A 14,027-nucleotide genomic window follows, 5' to 3' on the forward strand; every position below is an offset into this window, starting at 1 on the left:
GCGCTGTAGACTCTGGGCATTTTGGTCACTGGGGGACCCTAGCGCTGTCCCAGAGTCTAGTTCTCATGTGCATGCGTGAAGCGCCGGGAAAATGGCCCCATGCCATAGTCTACTGTGCATGGGCAGGTCTCCGGAAACATGGTGCCCGCCATGTTTCAGAGACAAAAACCCTAATGCGTATGTGCGGCAACCAATTTGTCGCCAAATTTTATACTGCGACTGGTGCTCTGACGCGTGACTACGGATAGGTAAGTAAAAAAACATGGCTGCCTGCAGAGTGTGTGGTGTTGGCCTTCCTGGATCAAGGGGCCCGTGTGCACCGCACACATTGCACCCATTATAGAAATGCCTATGGTGCCAGATGTCAATCAGACATACAGTACTTATCCTAAATCAACCTATAATGTACAGATCCATATAGTGTATAGTACCCACATTATTTTGCGTCACATTTTCCATGAATACGGCAATGCTATATTATCATTTCATATGTCTTGTGTACTACGACATACCCATTATCATTTTTTTTTTACCTTCACTATTACCACCTAATTATATATGTATTGATGTCTTGATGTAATGGGCATCAAGAGTGTTCTGCGACTGTCCTGTTTAATACTAATTCATTCACTTCATTAGTTGAAATCCATCTAATCTATATGCAATGAAACAACAACAACTTGGATGCTCTCCAGGTATGTCTGGACCTGATCCATGCGCTGCTCCAAAAAAGACTTGTTCCTCACGTACCACAGCTCTGGAGGAGAAAAGTTATAATTAGTGCGGCAATATTAAATTTTTTAAAGTCAAATTATACCCTAAATACTGTACAGAGTTTATCCATAATTGTTGATAATTGGGATTTGGACAAAGGCTGTTTTGCTTTTATTATGTTTCCATTATATGAAATATTGACTTTGTTAGGGGAATTCAATTGCCGACAGGAAATGTAAAAACCCCTGCTGCACCGGGCTTTTCCCGCAGCCGCAGGGATTAGCTACTCAATTAAATGAGAGAAAAAGTGACGCAGTGATTTCTATAGTATTTTTTCTCACATTTCCAGATTTGGGAAAAATCACCAGGACTTGCTCTGGCACCCCGGTGGCACGCCCCCTGAGGTCTAATTAAGTAATTTGAAGTCTCCGCCGGAAACTGGGTTTTCTGCAGCAGGGTGAGTATGTGAGTGTGTATGGGTGTTTGTAAATGTGTGAGTGTGTGTAAGTGCGTGTGCGTGCATGGGTTGGGATTGAAATGCCAGCTGACGGAATGCCGGTGGTCAGAATACCGACCACAGCATCCTGATGATCAGAATCCCTACGGGGAAGGTTAGTATTGTAAGTATACCTTCCCCCAATGGCCCCCTAACACTCACTCCCCCCCTCCTCTTCCTCCCCGCAGCCTAACCCTCCTTGTAGTGCCTAAACCTAACCTCAGGGCCAGTGCTACCATTAGGCAGCCTTAGGTAGCTGCCTAAGGCGCCAGCATCCGGGGGGTGAGGCAGAGTCCACCTAGCACAACCATGTTGGACAAACAACATATGGGAGCATATTAGCAATATATCAAATACATTTCCTTTTAGATTAAAACAAGCTGGAATAATAAGTATGAGGTTAATGAAGGGATACATTATCTGCAGGGATCACACACACAAAGATGGAGATGAGCTTTTGCCAGGGAGGGGGGAGTCCAGTGCTTTTGCTTAGGGTGCCAAGAAGTCTTCCACCGGCCCTGCCTCACCTTCCTCCACCCTGCTGCCTAACCCTCCCAGGGGGTGCCTGAACCTAACCCACCCTCCCTGCAGCCTAACCCTAACCACGCCCCCTCCCCCTCCGGTCCCACAGCCTAACACTAACCATCCTACAGCAGCCTAAATCTAACACCGCACCCGTGGCTTACCTCTCAGGCGGGCTCTCGAGTGACGGAACATTCCGATCAGAGTCGGGATTCCGGCATTGGTATTTTGACAGCCAGGATCCTGACCGCAGGGATTATGACGGCATCCCATGTGCATGAGTGTCTGTATGTGCGTGAACCGACATCCCCCGCAGTGCAGTGTAATCCCATCCCATGGAACCGGCTGCTGGGAGAAGCACATCTCTCAGCAGCCCCAGAGCCTCCCAGATGCCCCCGTGACTCCCTGCAGCCCCCTCCCCATTGTAAAGATGGAGGGGAGACTACCAGGAGCCGCAGAGAATACTTGAGATCACCAGGCAGGTGAGTATCTTTTATTTTACTTTTTACATACCGCAGTGTTTCAGCTCTGAAAACCCTGTGACCATATTTTGTAACTGCTTTGCTAAACCTCGTTCCCAATTAAATAGCCCTATTAAATAATGCATTCTTATTTTAAATGCTTATGGACAAAAGTAACAATTATACATAGCTCTACTTTATACAACAGAATTCAACAGGTGGGTCTGTTCCCACAGCTAAAATATGCTGACACGTCTTTGGATTTCACTACCTTTACATATTTGGTTTGTATTGTCTCTTGCTGAGTACCATCATTTAACTGGTAAAATATTCCATTTGTGGCTGTCTTGTTTATGTAAGCTTATACAACTTTTGGATTTATTTTTTGCTAAAATCTGACTGCATTGAAGTCACCCCCAATAGGAAATTGATTTGGTTCGTGTTTCCTGCGTATTGGGTGGAGATTGTAACATCAATGTGGCCTGATTTGCCTACCAAGACGACAAAGTTTCCATCTTTGTTGGAGGTGGCAGAGGAAAGGGTAAAAGGGAGAGAGTTATGCAGCAGGGTAGCGACCTCATTGTGCTTTGTGGGGCTGCCTGAGAAGTATACATTGGGGTAGTGCTTGGAAGCTATAGATGGGTGGTCCATATCCCAACGGTGAGTCTCCTGCACAAATACTACTTCTACCTTAAGAACAAAGAGCGTACGGTGCAGGAGAGCACTTGTCAGCTTGGTAACTATATGGTATACCATCCTAAGAATGCACCCATTATGGTGGGACCATCAAAAGTATTTGCCGTATAGGGTGGGTGGGTTGCTGGGACCACCATTTCCGGCACTCTACTGCTACACTGCACCATACAACCAGCCAGCAGAGTGCATGACTGGTATGACCAAAGGACACGCCATCCAGCACTGAGCAGTGAAACTGCTAGCCAGATGCAGCAAGGGTGCTGCCCCCAGATCACTCCGCCCTGTGTGATACCACTGGCTGCACCTTTCAGTCCTGGCACTTTAATATTACATGCCTACGCCCCCTCACAATCCTGCATCACCGTCTTCTAAGAAACTCGGTCTAGAGCTACCTCCTCATGCCTTTGCAGCTGGTGGATGGACAGATTTGTGTTCAGTTCTCATTGCAGTTGCAAACAGTATTGTATGTTCTATCTTTCATTGCATATGTGACAGGTACTGTACATCATTGGCGAGGAACATTTCTATAGTAAATTAGGGAATGAAGCGAGAACATCAGTATAGCAATGAGCCCTGACTTCAAATCCTGAAAGTACTTGCTTTATTCCAACATGTCATTTGGATGATTCAGGAGTTGCCCATGCAGTAATTCGATAATCATTAAAATTGCAAATAATCTCAATTGCTATCCATCCTGAAATAGGCCCTTTACACCTTATTCAGCTTCAGTTGCAGATTTGCTTATTTAGCAAAACTGCAATTGCTAGCACTAACATACTGTGGGCTGTCCGGCACAGGGCAAGACCACCCAGCATGCTAATTGCCACCAGCAATGCGATCGCATTACAATTGTGATCACATCGCAGACCCGGCAAAATAAGGGTAAACCCTTGTCTGGGTAGCCTGACTGCAAAAGCAGTCGGACCACTGCCATCTTAACTGTGATGTTAGTGTATTAGAATGCTTAATATTTGTAGACACTCCCTTACTGATCTGTGTAAGCCTGAATCTTCAGTGATGGTCCCTGGGACCAGGTGGATGCTGGGAAGTGGGTGGTCCAGTGTGCAGTGTGCCTGGAGTTGGAGGGAATAAGCAGCACAGCAGTGAACTCACATGTCTCTGTGTCCTGATGACTGGATTTACAAACGTATGAACAAAACATGGTGTCAGAAGAAGTTTAACTTGGACTGCTAGTGCTCTCAGAGTGTGAAAGAATCTTGCAGAAGTCTGCGGCTGTGATACTCAGTGTCTGCAAGACCTGCCGTGTGCTCCTATCTTCAAACAGTGAGTAACCATGGATAAACTGGCTCCTCCAACCGGCATGCTGATGTCTGGTAACTTGTCTGAAAACTGGAAAATATTTAAGCAAAGGTTTAATATATATCTTACTGCATGTGGAGCTGATTCAGAGGCTGACAAAACTAAGGCATCCATTTTCCTCCATGTGATAGGAGAGGATGTGCTGGACATTTATAATAGTTTTCAGTTTAATGAGGGGCAGAATATGGTGCTATCTTCTATAATGCAAAAGTTTGAAGATAACTTTGTGCCAAGGAAAAATGTGACATATGAAAGATATAAGTTTTTCACATGTGATCAGAAGTCTGTAGATGGATTTGATCAGTATGTTACAGAGCTACAATCACTCAGTAAAACCTGTGAGTTTGGTGATTTAAAGGATTCACTGATTAGAGATCGTATTGTCTGTGGAATACCTGATAATGGACTCAGAGAGAGATTGCTGAGAGAGCAAGACCTAACACTAGAAAAGGCAGTGACTATGTGTAGATCTGCAGAAATAACTAGATTTCAAGCCAAAAAGTTACACAAGGAAGCTGATGTGCATGTAGTGCAGAAAACAGAGCCATGCAAACCTCCATTCTCAAGAATGAAGCAGTCTAAGCCACAGTGTAATAAGGAAATGTGTAGTAGATGTGGAAATGCTCACAATCCTAAAATGTGCCCTGCTTATGGTAAAACCTGCATGAAATATGGTAGACTTAATCACTTTGCCAAATGCTGTAAAATGAAAAGTAAAACAACCAAAGTGCATGCTGTTAAACAAACAGATGAATTCTTTGTGGATTGCATTGAACTTTGCAGTGCAGATAAGAAAGAATGGATTGTCCCTTTAACTGTGAACGAGATTGTCATTCCCTTTAAGCTTGATACTGGTGCGCAGGTGAATTTAATATCATTTCAAGACTATAAGACTTTTAGAGTAAAACCTAAAATTCACCCAGCCAAAGTGAAAGTTACAGGGTACACTGGGGAGGAAATTCCTGTGAAAGGTACATGCTTAGTGACACTGAAATATAAGGGACAACAGTTTAAAACATCTCTACTGATTGTGGATAAAAATGTGCAACCGATTCTTGGATTAAGTTCCTGTGAGAAACTAAGCTTGCTAAAGAAAGTTTTTATGGTGACATCACAAGTAGAAGATGACTGCAAATTGATGTTTACAGAATACAGAGACTTGTTTGAAGGTCTAGGTTGTTTGCCTGGAGAGCATAAAATAAATATAGACACGCAAGTTTCTTCAGTGATACACCCCTGTAGAAAAGTGCCGTTTGCGCTGAGAGAGAAACTGAAACAAGAGTTCAATCGCATAGAAGCCTTGGGTGTGATACAGAAAGTTGATGAGCCTACTGAATGGGTAAGCTCCTTAGTAATTGTTGAAAAGAAAAATGGACAACTCCGAATATGTCTAGACCCCAGAGATTTAAACAAAGCTATTAAACGAGAACATTTCAAACTACCAACCAGAGATGAAATCATGTCGCAATTTGTGGGAGCAAAATGGTTCAGTAAATTGGACGCATCTTCAGGATTCCGGCAAATGAAGCTAGATGAGGCCAGCTCAAAGCTTTGTACATTTAATACACCAGAAGGTCGATACAGATTTCTTCGACCACCATATGGAATATTGTCTGCTCCAGAAGTATATCACAAAAAGATACAAATGATTTTTGAACATATTCCAGGTGTTGAAACAATGATGGATGACATTATTGTCTGGGGATCTACAAAGGAAGAACATGATTCTAGATTGAGACAAGTAATGGAACTTGTCAAGAAAGTGAATCTAAAGCTAAACAAGGACAAATGTGAATTTGGCGTGAATACACTTACCTATATGGGTGACGTGGTCTCGGATCAAGGTGTAAAACCAGACCCAAGGAAAATATCAGCCATAGTGAACATGGAACGTCCTAACAACAAAGACGACGTCAGAAGATTCCTAGGAATGATTACTTACTTAGGAAAGTTTATTTCTCAACTCTCTGAACGGACAGCCTCTCTTAGATGGTTGTTGGACAAAGATAATGAGTGGATGTGGTCACATGAACAAGAAGAAAGTTGGCAGGTTTGTCATACATGCACGACTAAAAAAAATTATGCTGTGCAAGATACATGAAGGCCACTTATGAGAAGAAAAATGTAAGCGGAGAGCGCGTGAAGTTATGTATTGGCCAAGAATGAACCAAGACATAGCACAGACTACAGCTACATGTGAATTATGTCTTACATATAGACCGAAACAACAAGTCGAGCCACTGAGTCCTCACGCAGTGCCAGAGAGACCGTACCAGAAAGTTGGCACAGATTTGTTTGATTGTAATGGGAAAACGTATATTGTCGTGACTGATTATTACTCTAACTACCCTGAGGTGAAGACACTACATACAACTACTAGTAAAGCCGTAATCAATTGCATGAAGTCAATCTTTGCAAGGCATGGTGTTCCTATGGAAGTGTTCACTGACAATAGTCCTCAGTTTTCCAGTGCTGAATTTAGACAATTTGCTGATGAGTGGGAATTTGTCCATACTACGTCAAGTCCCCACTATCCACGCTCAAATGGGTTGGTGGAAAGTTCAGTAAAAACTGTAAACAGTCTCATGAAAAAAGCTCAAGAAGGTAAAGAAGATTTCTACAAAAGTCTTTTAATCTACCGCAGTACACCTTTACAGAATGGACTTTCTCCTGCACAAATGCTGATGGGAAGGAGGATTAGAGCAAATCTCCCGATACATGATGAACTGCTTAAAACACATAACTCAGCGTTGGTCAGACTGAGTAAGGAACGTCAACAGGCGAAACAAACTGTTCCATGACAGGCGAGCAAAAAGCTTATCTGATCTAAAATCGGATGACCAAGTCCGTCTCAGAGATCACGAGAAAGGTATTTGGGTGCAGAAAGGTATTGTGCAAGCACAAGTAGCACCAAGATCTTATACTATACGTACAGAGCATGGAACGGAAGTAAGAAGAAATCGGGTGGATTTAAAATCTCAACCTAACCATAATGAAGACAACATGACTGAAGAATACCCTTCATCTGACATGTATGATGATCCCCATAATGGTGAACAAACCACGATTCTAGAAAGGTCCAACATGGTAGATGAAACACAGACTGTGTATGAAAGACCCAAAAGGGAACTACGCAGACCCGAGAGACTCATTGAAACGTGTTAGATCATGATGATGTTCTTAATATGATGTTATTAATTGTTGCATTGAAGCGTACAGGGCTTATCTTTAAAGAAAAGAGGATGTGATGTTAGTGTATTAGAATGCTTAATATTTGTAGACACTCCCTTACTGATCTGTGTAAGCCTGAATCTTCAGTGATGGTCCCTGGGACCAGGGGGATGCTGGGAAGTGGGTGGTCCAGTGTGCAGTGTGCCTGGAGTTGGAGGGAATAAACAGCACAGCAGTGAACTCACATGTCTCTGTGTCCTGATGACTGGATTTACAAATGTATGAACAAAACATTACCCAGCTGCCATGCCCCTGCAATGCCACGCCCCTGCAATGCCACATTGCTTTGCCCTATCGCCCTGTGCACGACTCTGCCTATCAGTCAGGCAGAGGCTTTCACATCAATGTGATGCGATCGCATTACACAGCCTGTGCGCAGTGCCGGATTAACAATGGGGCGGGTAGAGCTGCAGTTACATGCCACCCCATGAAAATAGGCCCACAGACTTCACTGCAGTGTTGACAGGAAAAAAAATAATTTTCCTGTCACCACCAACAGACCAGCTCACTCACCTCCCCCGGGATGCCTGAAACATTACCCAATAACACCATAATCGGGTCCCGATCGCTCCTAAGCCCCGGCTACTCCCAGGGATGCCTGTAGCCCCGCCCCCGTGCCAGATGAGGCTCCACCCCTCGATGGATCAGGGACTGTGACACAAGAAGCTCCACCCATCGAGTTGCCAGAAGCCCCGTCCACTCAGTCCTAACCTTCCCTCAGCAACTGAGTGATGGTACTGGCAGCCAGGTATTGAAATAAGGAAAAAAGTAATCACAGAGGCTAATCTGCCTAGTACAGGAGGGAAGGCAGCTGGCACTGTCTGTGAGGAGGAACCAACATGCCAGGAGTACCTGCCCACAGGTCAATGTAATGTCTGACAGTTGTCTATTAATTTATGTAAATGTGTGTGTTTATAAACTTTATATGTATGTAAATGTATGTGTGTGTGTGTGTGTGTGTGTGTGTGTGTGTGTGTGTGTGTGTGTATGGGATTGTTTTGCCGGCTTTTGGGATCCCGACCTGACTCCAGGATCCTAGCGGGGAAATGAGTGCAACAGAGCCCCTTGTGTGCTCGCTGCACTCGCCACAGATTCTTTTCCCACTTTATGGGTGTCGTGGACACCCACGAGTGGAAATAGTCCCTGTGTGCCGGCATGCCGACCGTCAGCATTGCTAACAGTTGGCATTACGGCATCGGCATTCTGACCGTCGAGATCCCCACCGCCGGTCATGTGACCGCATCCCTGTGTATATATGTCCAGTCAGCGCGTGCTGTATCTTTGCTGTAAAAGCCTGGGTGTGCCGCTCATGTTGTTGACTATTGAGGAGACTGCTTGTGCAACTCATAGGAGGCACCCTGGTATTTGATTTTTTTAGATGGAGTGTCGGTCATGAACTTATATAAATATATGCTGTGCAAACATACAAGCGGCTTCCGGGTCTCAGCAGGGATTCAGTATAATATCCCAGCTGACGGGATATCGGCAGTCAGAATACCGACGCCGACATTCCGATTGTGTAAATCCCAACAGGGAGGAGGTAAGACTGTTCCCCCTCTCTCCCCTAAGCCTCCCTTTCTGCAGCCTAACCCTATCCTCCCCCCTTAGTGCCTGACCCTAACCTCCCCCCCTTGGTGCCTACACCTAACACCCCCCCAGTGGTGACTAACCCTAACCCACCCTCTCCACAGCCTAAGCCTAACCCTCCCTAGCAGCCTAACCCTAACCCCCATTAGTGGCGCCTAAACCTAAACCCCCCCTGCCCCTAACTTGGCCAGTATACTTCTGTTAGGGATGCCTGCTGTCGGGATTCCAGTGTCAGTCTCCTGAACCTGTTGGGATTCAGGCGTCGGCATTCTGAAGACTGTCGGGATTTCGGCATCAGCATTCCGACTGCCGGGATCCTGACAGCTTGCATCTTGACCACACCCCCCGCGGTCTTGACCTTTACTGCTCCAGTGTTCCGTTAAGTATTCCTATATATCGTTCTACAGTGGAAGAGAACCATATATCGGCCACATTGCTAAGTGTGTACGCACTATATGTGCGCCCCCGCAGTCGTTAGTGATATCTTCTGGTTGGCCCTGCTGCAGGGCTGACAGAAGACATTGCTAACAAGGGCCATGCTACAGCATGGCTGCTCCCGTCGCTGCCGGCAGCAGAAAGTGAGTATGCACTTGTCGATGCTGGGTCCCATAGCCCGTCGGATCCACTGGGTACCACATTGTTAAGTGTGTACCCAGCTTTACCCTCTCTCTAGTGCCTAACCCTAATTCCTCCTTCCCTGCAGCCTAACCTTATTCTCCCACCCACAGCCTAACACTAATTCCCCCTTCCCTACAGCCTAAAGGGACCCATACACTACTGCGACATGTCCGTCTGACATGCCGCAGGCGATCACCTCCGGCAGCCTCCCGGGGAGCAGGATCGCCCAAGATACATTGCATGCTGTCCTTTTGCATACAATGTATCTTGGGCGATCCTGGGGGATCCCAGCCATGCCTAACCCTAATTCCCCCTTCCCCGCAGCCTAAGCCTATCCTCCCACCCACAGCCTAAATCTATTGTTGACATTCTGACAATGTCAACATTCTCATGTCAACATGATTAATGTCTACATTATGACTGTCAACATAACATATACCACTTCGATCCCTTTAAGTGTGTCCAGTGTTGGACTGGGACATGTAGGGCCCACCGGAGGAATGCAGTGGTTGGGACCCATGTTTAGGGGTGTGGCCAGTCTGCACAGGGGGTGTGGCCTGCTACCACATTGGTTTGACTAACCATTAGAGAGTGCAAGGTCTGGGCCCCTTCATAAATATATACAGTAAATTCAGCTGCTGCATGCATGATAATGTACCAGATTAATAACAGATTAATAACAGCAATGCATTGTAGAAAATACACCATAGTCCAGTATAAGGTAAAATATGTATGATGTATAATTCAAGTGCACAGTCTGGATCCTGATCCTTAGAGGAGGATGAGGGCCCCCAGACAGTGGGGCCCACCGGTGGTTTCCCCTGTGAGCCAGTCCAAGCCTGAGTGTGCCTCAAGCTCTTGTACACTCGCAATTTAACAGACATCGCCTGATGACATTTTAATGTCGATATTGTCAGTGTCACCCTATTGACTAATTCCTGACTGAAGCTTGTCACAGAGTAGGGTACCTCTCACCTCCTCTTCACTGTGTCACGCCCCACCACACCCCAAGGGGGATCTGCTTTTTTTCAGAGGTCTGTGATCAGATCGCCGCCCATAGAGAGTGAAAACTAGAGATGAGCGCCGGAAATTTTTCGGGTTTTGTGTTTTGGTTTTGGGTTCGGTTCCGCGGCCGTGTTTTGGGTTCGACCGCGTTTTGGCAAAACCTCACCGAATTTTTTTTGTCGGATTCGGGTGTGTTTTGGATTCGGGTGTTTTTTTCAAAAAACCCTAAAAAACAGCTTAAATCATAGAATTTGGGGGTCATTTTGATCCCAAAGTATTATTAACCTCAAAAACCATAATTTCCACTCATTTTCAGTCTATTCTGAATACCTCACACCTCACAATATTATTTTTAGTCCTAAAATTTGCACCGAGGTCGCTGTGTGAGTAAGATAAGCGACCCTAGTGGCCGACACAAACACCGGGCCCATCTAGGAGTGGTACTGCAGTGTCACGCAGGATGTCCCTTCCAAAAAACCCTCCCCAAACAGCACATGAGGCAAAGAAAAAAAGAGGCGCAATGAGGTAGCTGACTGTGTGAGTAAGATAAGCGACCCTAGTGGCCGACACAAACACCGGGCCCATCTAGGAGTGGCACTGCAGTGTCACGCAGGATGTCCCTTCCAAAAAACCCTCCCCAAACAGCACATGACGCAAAGAAAAAAAGAGGCGCAATGAGGTAGCTGACTGTGTGAGTAAGATAAGCGACCCTAGTGGCCGACACAAACACCGGGCCCATCTAGGAGTGGCACTGCAGTGTCACGCAGGATGGCCCTTCCAAAAAACCCTCCCCAAACAGCACATGACGCAAAGAAAAAGAAAAGAAAAAAGAGGTGCAAGATGGAATTGTCCTTGGGCCCTCCCACCCACCCTTATGTTGTATAAACAAAACAGGACATGCACACTTTAACCAACCCATCATTTCAGTGACAGGGTCTGCCACACGACTGTGACTGATATGACGGGTTGGTTTGGACCCCCCCCAAAAAAGAAGCAATTAATCTCTCCTTGCACAAACTGGCTCTACAGAGGCAAGATGTCCACCTCATCATCATCCTCCGATATATCACCGTGTACATCCCCCTCCTCACAGATTATCAATTCGTCCCCACTGGAATCCACCATCTCAGCTCCCTGTGTACTTTGTGGAGGCAATTGCTGCTGGTCAATGTCTCCGCGGAGGAATTGATTATAATTCATTTTAATGAACATCATCTTCTCCACATTTTCTGGATGTAACCTCGTACGCCGATTGCTGACAAGGTGAGCGGCGGCACTAAACACTCTTTCGGAGTACACACTTGTGGGAGGGCAACTTAGGTAGAATAAAGCCAGTTTGTGCAAGGGCCTCCAAATTGCCTCTTTTTCCTGCCAGTATAAGTACGGACTGTGTGACGTGCCTACTTGGATGCGGTCACTCATATAATCCTCCACCATTCTTTCAATGTTGAGAGAATCATATGCAGTGACAGTAGACGACATGTCCGTAATCGTTGTCAGGTCCTTCAGTCCGGACCAGATGTCAGCATCAGCAGTCGCTCCAGACTGCCCTGCATCACCGCCAGCCGGTGGGCTCGGAATTCTGAGCCTTTTCCTCGCACCCCCAGTTGCGGGAGAATGTGAAGGAGGAGATGTTGACAGGTCGCGTTCCGCTTGACTTGACAATTTTCTCACCAGCAGGTCTTTTAACCCCAGCAGACTTGTGTCTGCCGGAAAGAGAGATCCAAGGTTGGCTTTAAATCTAGGATCGAGCATGGTGCCAAAATGTAGTGCTCTGATTTCAACAGATTGACCACCCGTGAATCCTTGTTAAGCGAATTAAGGGCTCCATCCACAAGTCCCACATGCCTAGCGGAATCGCTCCGTGTTAGCTCCTCCTTCAATGTCTCCAGCTTCTTCTGCAAAAGCCTGATGAGGGGAATGACCTGACTCAGGCTGGCAGTGTCTGAACTGACTTCACGTGTGGCAAGTTCAAAGGGCATCAGAACCTTGCACAACGTTGAAATCATTCTCCACTGCGCTTGAGACAGGTGCATTCCACCTCCTATATCGTGCTCAATTGTATAGGCTTGAATGGCCTTTTGCTGCTCCTCCAACCTCTGAAGCATATAGAGGGTTGAATTCCACCTCGTTACCACTCCTTGCTTCAGATGATGGCAGGGCAGGTTCAGTAGTTTTTGGTGGTGCTCCAGTCTTCTGTACGTGGTGCCTGTACGCCGAAAGTGTCCCGCAATTCTTCTGGCCACCGACAGCATCTCTTGCACGCCCCTGTCGTTTTTTAAAAAATTCTGCACCACCAAATTCAAGGTATGTGCAAAACATGGGACGTGCTGGAATTTGCCCATATTTAATGCACACACAATATTGCTGGCGTTGTGCGATGCCACAAATCCACAGGAGAGTCCAATTGGGGTAAGCCATTCCGCGATGATCTTCCTCAGTTGCCGTAATAGGTTTTCAGCTGTGTGCGTATTCTGGAAACCGGTGATACAAAGCGTAGCCTGCCTAGGAAAGAGTTGGCGTTTGCGAGATGCTGCTACTGGTGCCGCCGCTGCTGTTCTTGCGGCGGGAGTCCATACATCTACCCAGTGGGCTGTCACAGTCATATAGTCCTGACCCTGCCCTGCTCCACTTGTCCACATGTCCGTGGTTAAGTGGACATTGGGTACAGCTGCATTTCTTAGGACACTGGTGAGTCTTTTTCTGAGGTCTGTGTACATTTTCGGTATCGCCTGCCTAGAGAAATGGAACCTAGATGGTATTTGGTACCGGGGACACAGTACCTCCAACAAGTCTCTAGTTGGCTCTGCAGTAATGATGGATACCGGAACCACGTTTCTCACCACCCAGGATGCCAAGGCCTCAGTTATCCGCTTTGCAGTAGGATGACTGCTGTGATATTTCATCTTCCTCGCAAAGGACTGTTGAACAGTCAATTGCTTACTGGAAGTAGTACAAGTGGGCTTACGACTTCCTCTCTGGGATGACCATCGACTCCCAGCAGCAACAACAGCAGCGCCAGCAGCAGTAGGCGTTACACGCAAGGATGCATCGGAGGAATCCCAGGCAGGAGAGGACTCGTCAGAATTGCCAGTGACATGGCCTGCAGGACTATTGGCATTCCTGGGGAAGGAGGAAATTGACACTGAGGGAGTTGGTGGGGTGGTTTGCGTGAGCTTGGTTACAAGAGGAAGGGATTTACTGGTCAGTGGACTGCTTCCGCTGTCGCCCAAAGTTTTTGAACTTGTCACTGACTTATTATGAATGCGCTGCAGGTGACGTATAAGGGAGGATGTTCCGAGGTGGTTAACGTCCTTACCCCTACTTATTACAGCTTGACAAAGGCAACACACGGCTTGACACCTGTTGTCCGCATT

The 14,027-nt window shown here is 46.4% G+C and overlaps 1 long non-coding RNA gene across 1 annotated transcript in view; it reads right to left on the reverse strand.

Moving 5' to 3' along the window:
• Positions 1–14,027, reverse strand: part of LOC135057712 (uncharacterized) — a 58,457-nt gene continuing 44,430 nt past the window's right edge. The window contains exon 3 of the long non-coding RNA XR_010244317.1: positions 1–757. This is a non-coding gene — a long non-coding RNA (uncharacterized LOC135057712). The remainder of the gene's footprint in view (positions 758–14,027) is intronic.

Source organism: Pseudophryne corroboree, chromosome 3 (genome assembly GCF_028390025.1).
Source record: "Pseudophryne corroboree isolate aPseCor3 chromosome 3, aPseCor3.hap2, whole genome shotgun sequence".
NCBI classification, from domain to species: Eukaryota; Metazoa; Chordata; class Amphibia; order Anura; family Myobatrachidae; genus Pseudophryne; species Pseudophryne corroboree.